We start from the raw sequence: 14895 nt of genomic DNA, 5'->3' as shown, positions 1-14895 counted from the left end.
ATCACTATGTGCGTGTTGTATAAGACACACATTACAATGTGTGTACTGCAATGGACACTGGATATACAAGATGAATCAAAGCCTGCATGCAGCGGTCAAATGTGAACAGCCCCTAGATAGTAGATAGTAGCTACCTATACTGAAGGCACCTATACTGAAAGCACCTATACCTAGCTGACCTATACTGGCTGCACCTATACCTAGCTACCTATACTAAAGGCACCTATACCTAGCTACCTATACCGAAGGTAACTATACCTAGCTAAGGAGAGGGTAGGAGGCACCCAAGATATCAATTTACACACTATAAGTAGGTAAGAGGTCTTACCTTATTACGGTCTAGCTTCAAAAATGCGATTTTTTTCCTTATAAGTATCAGATTTTATTATGCACATCAGACAACTCAGACAACTCAGACATAAGGATATAACACAAAATATCAAAATATTCAAATATCCAGCTATCAAAATCTCATATCTCTGTCTGAGTACCTGTCTGAAACTTTTTTTAAAGGCACTTGAATTTGACCCGATGAAGCGGATTATATCCGCGAAACGCGTTGTCTGATGTGCATAATAAATTCTGATACTTATAAGGAAAAAAAATCGCATTTTTTGAAGCTAGACCGTAATAAGGTAAGACCTCTTACCTACTTATAGTGTGTAAATTGATATCTTGGGCGCCTCCTACCCTCTCCTTAGTACATGTAGTAGCCTCCCTAAGAGGAGGTTACTTAGTCTTTATCTCACTTAGAGCTAGAGACGATTTTTTTGGAGCTGCGACCACCCTACCGAACAAAGGCCGAGTGGGGACGGTACTTCCTCACCTGCGCTCATAGTGGTTGCTTGGATTGCAACCCGCACTTGTGAGTATCTAGACATTTGCTTACACATTTATCCGGTACTAACCAGACGATATTACACGAGATTGGGCTCCCGGTGTTCCTGTGTCTTTTTTCTCCCGCTTTCAAAGATTCACTATACCTAGCTACTTATACTGAAGGCACCTATACCAAGCTAACCTATACTGGCTGCACCTACAGTATACGTAGCTACCTATACTGAAGGCACCTATACCTAGCTAACCTATACTGGCAGCACCTATACCTAGCTACCTATACTGAAGGCATCTATACCTTACTACCTATACTGAAGGCACTTGTACCTAGCTAACCTATACTGGCTGAACCTATACCTAGCTACCTAAACTGAAGGCACCTATACCTAGCTAACCTATACTGACTGCACCTACACCTAGCTACCTATACTGGCTGCACCTATACCTAGCTACCTACACTGAAGGCGCCTATACCTTACTACCTATACTGAAGGCACTTGTACCTAGCTAACCTATACTTGCTGCACCTATACCTAGCTACCTATACTGAAGGCACCTATCCCTAGCTAACCTATACCGGGTCAGCTATACCTAGCTAACCTATACTGGCTGCACCTATACCTAGCTAACCTATACTAGGAGCACCTACAGCTAGCTATCTGTACTGGGGGCACCTACAGCTGGCTACCTATACTAGGGACAGCTATGCCTAGCTACCTATACTGAATACACCCATACCTGACTACCTACACTGGGGGGCGTAGTATGGGTTCGTGAGGGGTGTGTGTGCAATTTTTACACCTTCGCCCTGGGTGCAATTTAGTCTAGAAATTGACCTGATGTTACTATCTTCCTGTGTGATGATAATTCTGCACAACTTTGTACCATCTGCAAAAATAGCAATAATACTTTCTACGTCATCTACTAGGTCATTAATAAATTAATTGCAGAGTACTAGCCAGTACTATTAGCCAGTTTGCATTGCATGCATGCAGATTCTTCCCCAGGCCTTGCATCCTCAACTTTTGCTCCAGATTGTTGTGGGGAATAGTATCAAAGGATTTTGCAAAGTCCAAGCATATCACATTTACAGCATTCCCAATATCCACATTGGCATTGACCACCTCAAAAAATCTGAGCATGTTAGTCAAACAAGACCTGTCCTCAGTAAACCTATCTTGATGCTGAGTGATTAAGTAGATTATTCTCTGCTATGAAGTCGTTTGTAGCATCTCTTAGGAAACCCTCAAAGGTTTGCACAACACTGATGTTATAGACTAGGAATTGTAGTGAAAATAATGTAATGAATAAAATTGCTTAATTTTTTTACAATATTAATTTATAAATTATTTTGTCAGTGTTTGCATATTGTAAAATATTTCTTCTCCCTGAGTTACATTCTGAAATGTATCACTGGTGGTGACAGCTTTAGTTCTGCCAGGTGATCCATACGGAACATTCTTTACTGAGAGTTCTATGCACAGAGGGAGATACTGCTTGCTTGGCAGTTGGAAAAAGACGTTATTTCCCACAATGCAACGAGGTTCACAGACAGCAAACTGTCAGGGCCATGATCCTGACATCACACTGTGGGAGGGGTTTCACCACAATATCAGCTGATGATCTATTCGAGAAAAGGTAAAGATTTTTCATGGGAAAGTGGGTATCGGCTACTCAGTGGGATGAAGTTAAATTCTGGGTAAAGTTCCTCTTGAAGCTAACAGGTCTATAATTTCCCAGCTCTCAATTTTTGCCCTTAATGGGCACTGTACGCCAGTCATTGGAACTATACCATTTGAATGAGAGTCACAAATGATAATATAAATGGATTTATCAATAACTGAACTTAATTCCAATAGCACTAAAGGATGGATGTCATCCAGGCCTTGTGCCTTATTAGTTCTGATTTAATTTAGTCTTGCCCTCACTCCTTCCTGTGTTAAATATTCAATACTTAAATTGGAAGACTGGAACACTTCCGCATCTGTAACATGCAACAATTGTGAAGACAGAAGCAAAGCAAGCATTCTATCGTGCTGCCCTGCTTCATTCATTCATTCACCATTGAGTTTCCCACTTCATCTTTTAGGGGTCCTACATTTTTATTTATTTTTTTAGTTGATATACTTGTAAAACTTCTTTGTATTTAATTTGATATCCCTAGTGATTAGATTTTCAGCTTTCATCTTTGCCAGCCTCATTTCTTTCTTACAACTTTTATTGCACTCCTTATAATTGCAGCCTTGGCCAACTCCTGTTTTATGGCCTTAAAAGCATTTTTCAGATGAATTTTATCTCTAAACTTTCTGTTCATCAATACAGGCTTTTTTATTCCTACAAGTTTTGTTTTCACATGGGATGTATTTACTTCAATATAAATTTAGAATATTTCAAAAGTTTGCCATTTCTCTTCAGTGTCCTTTCCTTGTAGTATACTATCCCAGTCCTCCGAAATTAGCGCATGCCTGAGTCAATTTAACGTTGCTTTCCTAAAATACATAGTTTTAGTTCTGCTGGTCCACGACCTGTTAATCACCAGATCAAACATTATCATTTTGTGATCACTATTCCCCAAATATTCTTTAACCTACAAATTTGATACATTATCTGGTCTATCTGAAATGACCAAATCCAGTGACGGATTCCCTCTAGTTTATTTCAAAAGAAGAAGTCTTAGGTGCCCTGAAGTAGTAATCTCTAAACTTGAAAACAAGAACTGGGCTAAAAAGATGGTGACACTTTCTACAAGGTGTTTTCGCTCCCGTAGTCATAGCAGCTTGTAGAGCTGCACATATCAGAGGCTGGTCCTCCTTGAGAAATATGGTTTAGGCTGGGTTCACACTTATCAAAAATTGTGTGCGTGTGTGGAAACGCACTTGCCGCACATCTAATCAAAAAATGTAAAATCACACGTCTGATAAAAATCACATTTACGCATTCTAAATGTTTAGGGTTTACGTGAAAAAAAGTACTTCTTGCAGCATAAGTGTGCACATCACATGCGATTTCCCATTCACTTTCAGTTTTTTGCAAAAAAATAAAAGCATACGCATGCAAATAGTGTCCTCAAAAAATCTTATAGAGAACACAGCCAAATATTGCAGGGATAAGCCTGAAACCTCCTTAAGAACCATATAAAGGATAATAGATTTTGATTAGTATATTGATTTCTGCACCTGGATTTGGGCTTTAAAGCTTGATAAATTACCCTGAAAAATGTTTTGGGGACATCAGTATTCTATTGGCCAAAAACAATTGAAGAAGGGTGTTGCAGAATATTCAATCAAGGGGCAGTGCACAAGGCACTCATCGTTTCAGCGTTGTCAATTTGCTTGATACACCATGCACGGGCCTTTACCGTCATTCGCGCAAATGCTCGATCCCATTATCATCTATTTGCACGAAGTTTGTATGTTCTCCCCATGTTTGCATATGTTTCCTCAACTACAGATTGCTCTCACATTTCAAAAAACATAATAGTAAGGTAACTGGTTCCTTCCTAATTGGTTTTAAGCCATGGCAGTAGGAACTAATTTGTTAAAGGGAATGTCCAAGCAAAATAAAAAAATGAGTTTAACTTACCTGGGGCTTCTACCAGCCCCATGCAGCCATCCTGTGCCCTCGTAGTCACTCACTGCTGCTCCAGTCCCCCGCTGGCAGCTTGCCGACCTCGGAGGTCGGCGGGACGCATTGCATACATTTTTACGCATTCCCGCTAGTGCAGGAACATTAACACATACATTTTTACGCATTACTGGTTCAATGCGTAAAAATTTACGCATTGAACCAGTAACGCGTAAAAATGTATGCATTAATCTTCCTGCACTAGCGGGAATGCGTAAGAATGTACGCAATGCGGCCCCCGACCTCTGAGGTCGGCAAGCTGCCAGAGGGGGACTGGAGCAGCAGTGAGTGACTACGAGGGCACAGGATGGCTGCATGGGGCTGGTAGAAGCCCCAGGTAAGTCAAACTCATTTTTTTATTTTGCTTGAACCTTCCCTTTAAGCTACCTGGAGGGACACTTAGTGACATGCTTAACCTCCTTGGCGGTAACCCCGTGTGTGACACGGGGTAAGCCGCCGGAGGGTGCCGCTCAGGCCCTGCTGGGCCGATTTACATAATTTTTTTTTTTGCTGGACGCAGCTAGCACTTTGCTAGCTGCGCCAGCACCCCGATCGCCGCCGCCACGCGCCCGATCGCCGCTATCCGGTGCGGCGCGCCCCCCCCAGACCCCTGCGCTGCCTGGCCAATCAGTGCCAGGCAGCGCCAAGGGGTGGATCGGGTTTCCCAATGACGTCCCGACGTCGCTGACGTCATTCCGCGCCGTCGCCATGGCGACGGGGGAAGCCCTCCAGGAAATCCCATACTTTGAACGGGATTTCCTGATCGCCTATCGCCGGAGGCGATCGGCGGGGCTGGGGGGATGCCGCTGAGCAGCGGCTATCATGTAGCGAGCCCTCGGCTCGCTACATGATTTAAAAAAAATAAAATAAAAAAAAAAACTGCTGCGCTGCCCCCTGGCGGTATTTTTCATACCGCCAAGGAGGTTAAAGGAAACCCAAAGTGAGAGATATATGGAGGCTGCCATATTTATTTCCTTTTAAATAATGCGCATTGCCTGGCTGCCTAGCTTATCCTCTGCCCCTAATACTTTTAGCCATAGACCCTGAACAAGCATGCAGATCAGATGTTTCTGACTTAAGTCTGACTGGATTAGCCACATGCTTGTTTCAGGTGTGTGAGTCAGACACTACTGATGCCCGAAAGAGGAGCAGGGGACTGACAGGCAACTGTTATTGTTTAAAAATAAATAAATAAATGTGGCAGCCTCCATTGTCTCTCACCTCAGGTTCCTTTTAAGGACTGTAATTAATGCTCAGTGGAATTTTTCAACACTACATAAATAAGTAATAATAATAAATGATAAAGGGATCTGCTCACCAAATAGTGTGATTAGTGGCAATGAATTGTGAAACATGCACATGCTTGCACTGTATCCCCATTCATTGCAGTGTGGTTGGGCGTTGGCTGCTTATGCAACTGGGCATGATTCCTGATGTGCCAGGGACCATGGTACCATTCCAATGTGCTGGTGGATCGCAATTTGCTATTTATTTGGCTTAGTAAATCCTCCTTTATGAATATGGTAGTGGTAAAGTCCACTCTTGTTATTGAATTAAAATTCTGTATTTGCTTAAAGCGGATTGCAACCCAGCATTTCTTCTTTGCGCTAATAGATTATTTACAGCATATTAGCATATTATATACAACCAGCATTTTTTTTTACTATAACAGCATTTAAAGGGTTACACACATGACTTAGAAGTTCCCTGCCTGCAAAGCTGGACACATCCGAACTTTAGATAATGTTATCTTGTATTTAATTGTATCAAGTGAGGAATGTAAACACTTCTCTGACACTGCAGGCTCTGCTGAACAAAGTCAGACAATCAGAAAGCATTTCTGCTTACGTTAGAACATGAATAAAGCACTTATAAATAAAATGCAAAGTCAGCTCAGAGAAATAAAAGTGTACTTTGGGAACGTATAATTTATACATGAATAATAATACTTATGCACACATGCAAATATGATAACCGTATGGCATATAAAAAGTAGGAAAACACGTTTTTATTAAATATTATGTCAGGGTTTTATACCACTTTAACCTCCATCGCAGTAACCCCGTTCTGGACACGGGGTAAGCCGTGCAGGAGGATTTCTCAGGCCCCACTGGGCCGATTTGCACAATTTTTTTTTAGACACACAGCTAGCACTTTGCTAGCTGCGTGTTACCTGCGATCGCCGCCGCTCCACGCCCATTTGCCGCTACCCACCGCGTCAGAGGGTGCCCCCCCCCCCCGAGACCCATGTGCTGAGGGGTGGATCAGGACTCCCTCTGACGGGGAAGTCCTAATGGAAATCCCGTTCAGAACGGGATTTCCAGACAGGCCTGATCGCCGGAGGCGATCGGAGGGGGTGGGGGGATGCCGCTGCTCAGCGGCTGTCATGTAGCTAGCGCAAGCTACATGATTAAAAAAAAAAATTTAAAATAGTGCTGCGCTGCCTCCCTGGTGGATTTAACTGACCGCCAGGGAGGTTAAATAATATAAAGTTTCTACAGATCACAAATGTGTCGCCAGATGATTTTAGAAACTCAACTTTTTTTCTTTCTCTCTTTTTTTGGGGCTGGGGGAGGGGTTGTGCACATACAAGCACCTGCAATACTACAAATGTGCTAATATCTGCCAGTTGTAATGATTTGGTTAGGCCTTGGTTTGCTCTGGCTCTGTACAGCTATGTACACATGCAGGAAGAAGGAGATCTGGGGACATTATGTACACCAAAGAGTACAACAAACAGTGAACTGTTGTCATGGTAGCAAAGAAGTGGAACCCGGAGTCACCAGTAATTATATTGTTCGGTACTGACAACTATTACAGCAATTTCCTCATACAAGTTAAATCACATATTAAATCTATGTTTTGCATAATACCTGGCGGGCAAGTTTGTCAAAGCTTTTACTAAGGTTTTAGAAGGATCTGCTACCTTGCATCACATGACACCTGTTCTAATGTATATAGACAAGGCCAAAACAAAAGACAGAGCTTAAAGATGATACGTCAGTTTTCAAATAATACACATAAGCCCTTTATCTCGTCATGGCAAATCCTGGTAAATGTGCTCAGAACTGCACCACAGCTTGGTTCCTCTCCCTTATTATCAGCTGCTGGGCGTGTCAATCATGCGTGACCATGTGACACACAATCTAAAAAGAATATTAGCACCCAGCTACATTTCCCAGTACTCCTGCATTAGTCAAAAATGTGTTTTCTATATTCACAGCAGAAAAAGATTTAAGAAACTGCAAAAACAAGATCTGCTCGCAACCTCTAGAGGCAGTGGCGGATCTAGAGGGGTGCAGGCATGGCTAGTGCCATGGGCGGCAGCACACCATGGGCGCCATGCCTGCCCCCATGCTGCCTGCCACCTACGCATCCTTGCCGCTCTTTCCACTATCACTATGCCTCCGGTCCCCCGCGCCCCCCCCCCCCCCCCCTCGTTCCTTTCCATGGGGGATATGCTATTCGCCACTTTCGCATCTTGTGCTTCCCAGCCCTCCCTCCCATCCATGCTAGATCCCTCCGGTCTCCCGCGCCCCCACCCGCCGGCTCTCTGTCCCTGCTTTCAGACTTTAGTTTAGCGGCAAGAGGCGAGACAGAGAGGGCGCACTCCATACACCCGTCGCGTCACATGCGGAAGTGACGTCATCAACTACTTCCTGCATTTGAAGCGCACCGGGCGGGAAGTGTGCGCCCTCTCTGTCTCGCCTCTTGCTACTAAACTAAAGTCTGACTGACAGCAGGGACAGAGAGCCGGCGGGCGGGGGCGCGGAAGACCGGAGGCATCTACCATGGGAGGGAGGCACAAGATGCGGAGGTGGCGAAAATCTAACTCCGGTCCAGGAACAGAGAGCCGGGAATGTGGTAGAGGTGAGCACTTCATCCCTCCTCCTTTTGCAAGTCTCAGGGCCTCTTTACTTCTTTCTGCTATATGTCACCACAAGGCCTCTTTACTGCATTCTGCTATATGTCAATACAGGGCCTCTTTACTGCATTCTGCTATATGTCACCACAGGACCTCTTTACTGCATTCTGCTATATGTCACTACAAGGGCCTCTTTACTGCATTGTGCTACATGTCACTACAGGGCCTCTTTACTGCATTCTGCTATATGTCACTACAGTGCCTCTTTACTGCATTCTGCTATATGTCACCACAGGACCTCTTTACTGCATTCTGCTATATGTCACTACAGGACCTCTTTACTGCATTCTGCTATATGTCACCACAGGACCTCTTTACTGCATTCTGCTATATGTCACCACAGGACCTCTTTACTGCATTCTGCTATATGTCACCACAGGACCTCTTTACTGCATTCTGCTATATGTCACCACAGGACCTCTTTACTGCACTCTGCTATATGTCACCACAGGACATCTTTACTGCATTCTACTATATGTCACTACAGGACCTCTTTACTGCATTCTACTATATGTCACTACAGGGCCTCTTTACTGCATTCTACTATATGTCACTACAGGGCCTCTTTACTGCATTCTGCTATATGTCACCACAGGACCTCTTTACTGCATTCTGCTATATGTCACTACAGGGCCCTTTTTACTGCTTTCTGCTATATGTCACTACAGGGCCCTTTTTACTGCTTTCTGCTATATGTCACTACAGGGCCTCTTTACTGCACTCTGCTACATGTCACTACAGGGCCTCTTTACTGCATTCTCCTATATGTCACTACAGGGCCCTTTTTACTGCTTTTTGCTATATGTCACTACAGGGCCTCTTTACTGCACTCTGCTACATGTCACTACAGGGCCTCTTTACTGCATTCTCCTATATGTCACTACAGGGCCTATTTACTGCATTCTGCTACATGTCACTACAGGGCCTCTTTACTGCATTCTGCTATATGTCACTACAGGGCCCTTTTTACTGCTTTCTGCTATATGTCACTACAGGGCCCTTTTTACTGCTTTCTGCTATATGTCACTACAGGGCCTCTTTACTGCACTCTGCTACATGTCACTACAGGGCCTCTTTACTGCATTCTCCTATATGTCACTACAGGGCCTCTTTACTGCATTCTGCTATATGTCACTACAGGGCCCTTTTTACTGCTTTCTGCTATATGTCACTACAGGGCATCTTTACTACATTCTGCTATATGTCACTACAGGGCCTCTTTACTGCACTCTGCTACATGTCACTACAGGGTCTCTTTACTGCACTCTGCTATATGTCACTACAGGGCCTCTTTACTGCATTCTGCTATATGTCACTACAGGGCCTCTTTACTGCACTCTGCTACATGTCACTACAGGGCCTCTTTACTGCATTCTGCTATATGTCACTACAGGGCCTCTTTACTGCATTCTGCTATATGTCACTACAGGGCCTCTTTACTGCATTCTGCTATATGTCACTACAGGGCCTATTTACTGCATTCTGCTATATGTCACTACAGGGCCTTTTTTACTGCACTCTGCTATATGTCACCACAGGGCCTCTTTACTGCATTCTGCTATTTGTCACCACAGGGTCTCTTTACTGCACTCTGCTACATGTCACTATAGGGCCTCTTTACAGCATTCTGCTATATGTCACTACAGGGCCTCTTTACTGCATTCTGCTATATGTCACTACAGGGCCTCTTTACTGCACTCTGTTACATGTCACTACAGGGCCTCTTGCTATCATTGTAATTTGCTTATGTGATTCCATCCACACTTTTGGTGGTATAATAACAATGTATAATATTACAGAATCACGTTTTATTATTCTGCTCAATATAGGCTGGTTTTCTTTACATCACAGGAGGCTGATTTCTGGGACTCTTGTATGAAGCAATGTTTGCCATTAGTGAAGTGATGATGTTACAGTAGCAGGATATCCAGAATTAGATGCTGTTAGACTCTGTTGTCTCATCTAATTTACCATCACAGGGATATCATTTAGTTGTGATTTATCATCGGAATCATTTGTCCTCTGCAATGCATTTGCTAATTCTGTTACAGGGGTGCAGGTATACCTTGTGTGGGGAGGAGGGGATCGGGCTGGCTGTGCAAGAGGAGCTTACAATCTAACTTTTGCCGCACTTGGCTACCTAATTATTTGATCTTGATGCCCCTGACTGTAATGCTTATTGTGAGGCACCTGGTTACTGAATTATTGCATCTGGAGGTGTGTAACTTCTTAATAAAAACTACTAATTAAAAATGTAATTGGAGGCAGTGACTACTTGATTATCTGGAGGCATGTGACTACTTGGGGGGGGCGCAATCTCAATGTTTGCCATGGGCGCTATATTGCCTAGATACGCCTCTGTCTAGAGGTCTGAATGCTGTATGGATAAAGGCACATCTGCAGGCAAGGAAAGCTACACAACAAATTTCTAAATCTGTAAATGTAGAAGATCTACGTCTGTATAAGCATTCCACAACATAAGTAACCACAAATGGTACAGAAGTACTGGTTTGCTGGGTACAGTAAAGCCATAGATGACATGATCGTTTTGGTTTGATCTGCTGACCATCTACATTTTGTAGGTAATGCCACAATCCACAGCTACGGACTACTAAGCCCAGGGTAAGAAGCACTCAGGCAGGTTGGAAAGCCATCCTTTAGGGCAGGTATGTCAAACCGGTCCTTCGAGGGCCGAGGTCCTCACACATTTTTGATACAGCTAAAATAAATTGATGGGTCTGAATCAGGAAAGGTGTGGTCCATCAGGTAGAACACCTTCCTCTCTTTCTCAGTCCATCCTAAACCCTGGCATGGATCTGGCCCTCCAGGCCTGGAGTTCGACACATGTGCTTTAGGGCTTGTTCACAATGCAGGCGTTTTTGTTATTTTTTAAGCGCGGGTGATTTTTCAAAATAGCCCTGAAAGCGCTTACACAATGATCCTGTATGAGATAGTTCACATATGAGTGGTTCGTTTGCGTTCCGCTTTGTAATTGTAAAGCGGTGCTTGAGCCATTTTTGAGGCAATTTTGCCTCAATGGAAGGTATAGGAAACACGCAAAACACTCACAAAACCGCTTTGTGGAGCGAATGCGTTCGGGTTCTTAATAATAAATACATTGTATTCATTATTTTCCGGAACAAAGAGTTCACTTCCTGACTTGCGTCAGGGAGTGAATTACCAAAACGCTTGGGAAAAAGCTTCGGAAACCGCTAACCACAAAAATGAATCGCCCACCCAAGCGCCGGGAATTGGAAAAAAAAGCCCACCGCGGACGGACACGCGAGCGGAACGCAATGTGAACAAGGCCTTAAATGTCATTGTCTTCCCTTTGATAATAAAGCATTAGCCCTGTTTGAGATGCAGTTCCTCCTCGCTGGCTATAACATGAACAAGAATGCATGGCCAATTCAGTCATTCTGTTCCATTATCAAAAACGATTAATAAGATGCTAGTTCGATGATTTTGTTGCAAATTTCATGCACTTTGGAATTCTGCCAATTAATAGCCCAGTGCAAAACTTTAAAAACTATTGGGGTTTTACCTCTCCGACTAAAATGGTAACATAGGTGTAAGGCTAGGTACAAAGTGGTCACTGCAGTGGAGACTGGACATAGACTTAATACAAAGCCTGCATGCAGCAATTTAGAATAACGCGATCATTTACAACGCACCATAGAATTGTATGGGCAGTGAGCTGACATGCAACAGCTGACATGTCTGCAACACAACTGAGCACCGTGAACAGGGCCTGAGTGTTTACAAAATTCATACACATTTATTTTGTAGTGGTCACCTGACTTTGCATGCTCAGTGGTCACGTGACTGTCCATGCTCAGTGTTCCTTGTGATAGCACAGCTCTTGTTGTGGCCTCAGAAGTGCGTACGTTAAAAAGGGGCGATGGGAAAAAAGGGCGCCGGGTTTTTAACGATAAACATGGATTACGTTTAAAAATGTATTTCATTTAAAAGTAATGTTTTTAAACGTTATAAATCATTAAATAATGTGTATTAAATCGGCAATTGTAAAAACGTTAATCTTTCGTTTAAATAATGAAACGCATAATAACGTTTAAAAAAAAAATTACTAAGTAACCCTCCCTGTACCTACCCCTAACCCCTAGACCCCCCTGTTGATGCCTAAACCTAAGACCCCCCCTGTTGGTGCCTAAGTAACCCTCCCTGTACCTACCCCTAACCCCTAGACCCCCCTGTTAGTGCCTAAACCTAAGACCCCCCTGTTGGTGCCTAAACCTAAGACCCCCCTGTTAGTGCCTAAACCTAAGACCCCCCTGTTGGTGCCTAAACCTAAGACCCCCCTGTTGGTGCCTAAACCTAAGACCCCCTGTTGGTGCCTAAACCTAAGACCCCCCTGTTAGTGCCTAAACCTAAGACCCCCCTGTTGGTGCCTAAACCTAAGACCCCCTGTTGGTGCCTAAACCTAAGACCCCCCTGTTGGTGCCTAAACCTAAGACCCCCCTGTTGGTGCCTAAACCTAAGACCCCCCTGTAATTGTTTTCGTTTAAAAATAATGTAAAAAAAAAAAAAAAAAAAAAAAAGTAATGTTTTTCGTTTAAAAATAATGTTTGGGAAAAATATTGTACTGGTTTTCGTTTAAAAATAATATTTAAACATGTATAAATCATTAAATAATGTGTAATCATGAGAAACAGTAATAAAACATTAAGTCTCCGGGCGCCGCTTTTAAAACGTTAGTTTTCTCCGGCGCCCTTTTTTCCTACCGGGCGCCCATTAAACGATATTTATTATAGAAGTGAATGGCGGCGCCCGATTTGTCCACTAGCCTCAGGCGCCCGAATTTACTGTTTCCTCAGAAGTACCCCACCATCCAAACTCTGCAACTTCTCAGGTCATACCACACCCTTTATCGACTCCTATGGGATGCAGGGCTGAGTGGTACGGTAAGGTGACCACGCTGTCTCCCGTGTCTGGACTTGGACAAGGGGTGTGCGGCAATTAGGCCAGGCCTTCTCTCCCATAAGGTAGCCCAACTTGGCTAAGCAAGATTTTTTAGTGCTACGAAGCCCAGTGATGGTCACATGAAGGGCATGTGCTTGCATAGGGTCAACTTGGCAGTTGCCCAGGGCCACACACCACTTAGGGGCCCCACGAGTCAGGGCCTGTAGAGGTCACAAGATAACTGCCAGTACGGTAGGAAATTGTATGGGACCCCACGTTAATTTTTGCCCATGGTCCCATTTTACCTAGAACCATTGCAGGTCACTTGACAGCCACTGTTTTCTAATACATAAAGATATGTATTCACATTTGTATACACTTACATACAGTATATATTGCTAGCCTAGTGGAAGGGGGAGGAACCCACTACTTCTTTGCACATTGCCTTAGGGTCCCTCAATAGTGTACTGGATAAGGGCTCTGCCTCTGACACAGGCGACCTGGGTTTCAATCTTGGCTCTTCCTGCTCAGTAAGCCAGCACCTATTCAGTAAGGAGTCCTTAGGCTAGACTCCCTCACATTGCTATTGCCTACTGATCCCGCCCTAGTGGCTGCAGCTCAAGCGCTTTGAGTCTACCAGAAGAGAAGCGCAATATAAATGTTATTTGTCTTGTATATGGATGGTTTTATAAAAGATCTCAAGTTCTGCTTGCCTCAAAGCAATCACTGAGCTACAATGTCACTCACCAGTCATGCAACTTTTCACACTCCTCCAATAAAAGGTGTGTTCAATTCCCATAAGAAACATTACAAGTGACAGTCATCATCATGATTACCTGAAAACCCAACGCTAAAAAAAACAAGAATGGGAAGTTTTTACATTTTGAGCAAACAATGTATTGTATAAACGGAAACTAGAATAAATAGGGAAAAAAAGCATGTAACTAATATATCATATACTGTATAAGGCAGCAGGAAACTTACAGCACTGTCTGACACATGCACTCTCAGTAGCCACTCACTGGCACACAGCAATAGACAGAGGACTATCGGAGAGCATGGCTGACACTAGCTCTCACTGCTACGTCCATATGGTACCTGCATCTGTCGCTCTGTCTTGCTGCTCTGCAGAGGGTTCTCCAACCTATAGTCCAGAACTTCCAGCACTAGAGAATCAGCAGGAGAGACATTCCTCTCGCCTTACGCAGAGAGTCCGCCCAGCCTCTGTGCTGCTGCTACATATTCCTAGCAGCTCATGAATATCCAGTCCGCCTCCTGCAGCATGCTTGTTGGTCCCAGTCCGAGCCTGCCTTGCAGAAAGCTCAGATTATGGACAAAAAAGGCAGTGAGAGTTCCAGAGAGGAGGAAAAGAAGAGAAAGAAAAAAAAAAACTCTGCAGCTTAGGCTATCGGTGGGGAAGAGTACTGAACTCTTCCTGACTTGTTGTAGGGATAGACAGAATATAGTTGTGTTATAAATATATACTTCATACATTTTATAGTGCTGAATTACATTGTTTACATTACTTAGAGTATATAATCACTAGCCTTACTATCCTGATGATCCTCTGCCTTTTAATACTTTTAAGC

The 14895-nt window shown here is 43.6% G+C and overlaps 1 protein-coding gene across 3 annotated transcripts in view; it reads right to left on the bottom strand.

The window, feature by feature from the left end:
* The window catches only part of TNKS1BP1 (tankyrase 1 binding protein 1), a 169419-nt gene extending 154884 nt beyond the window's left edge, over window positions 1-14535 (bottom strand). For 2 of the 3 annotated variants that reach the window (XM_068255583.1, XM_068255585.1), the window contains exon 1: window positions 14405-14535. The gene's annotated coding sequence lies outside the window, so the exon portion shown is untranslated. Of the gene's footprint in view, window positions 1-14290; window positions 14373-14404 lie in introns of those variants that run through there. The other variant, XM_068255584.1, reaches the window with a different exon arrangement.
* Window positions 14536-14895: the final 360 nt, after the last annotated feature.

The sequence above is a fragment of the Hyperolius riggenbachi genome, chromosome 10 (genome assembly GCF_040937935.1).
Source record: "Hyperolius riggenbachi isolate aHypRig1 chromosome 10, aHypRig1.pri, whole genome shotgun sequence".
NCBI lineage: Eukaryota > Metazoa > Chordata > Amphibia > Anura > Hyperoliidae > Hyperolius > Hyperolius riggenbachi.
This window is presented reverse-complemented; position numbering and strand designations above follow the sequence as displayed.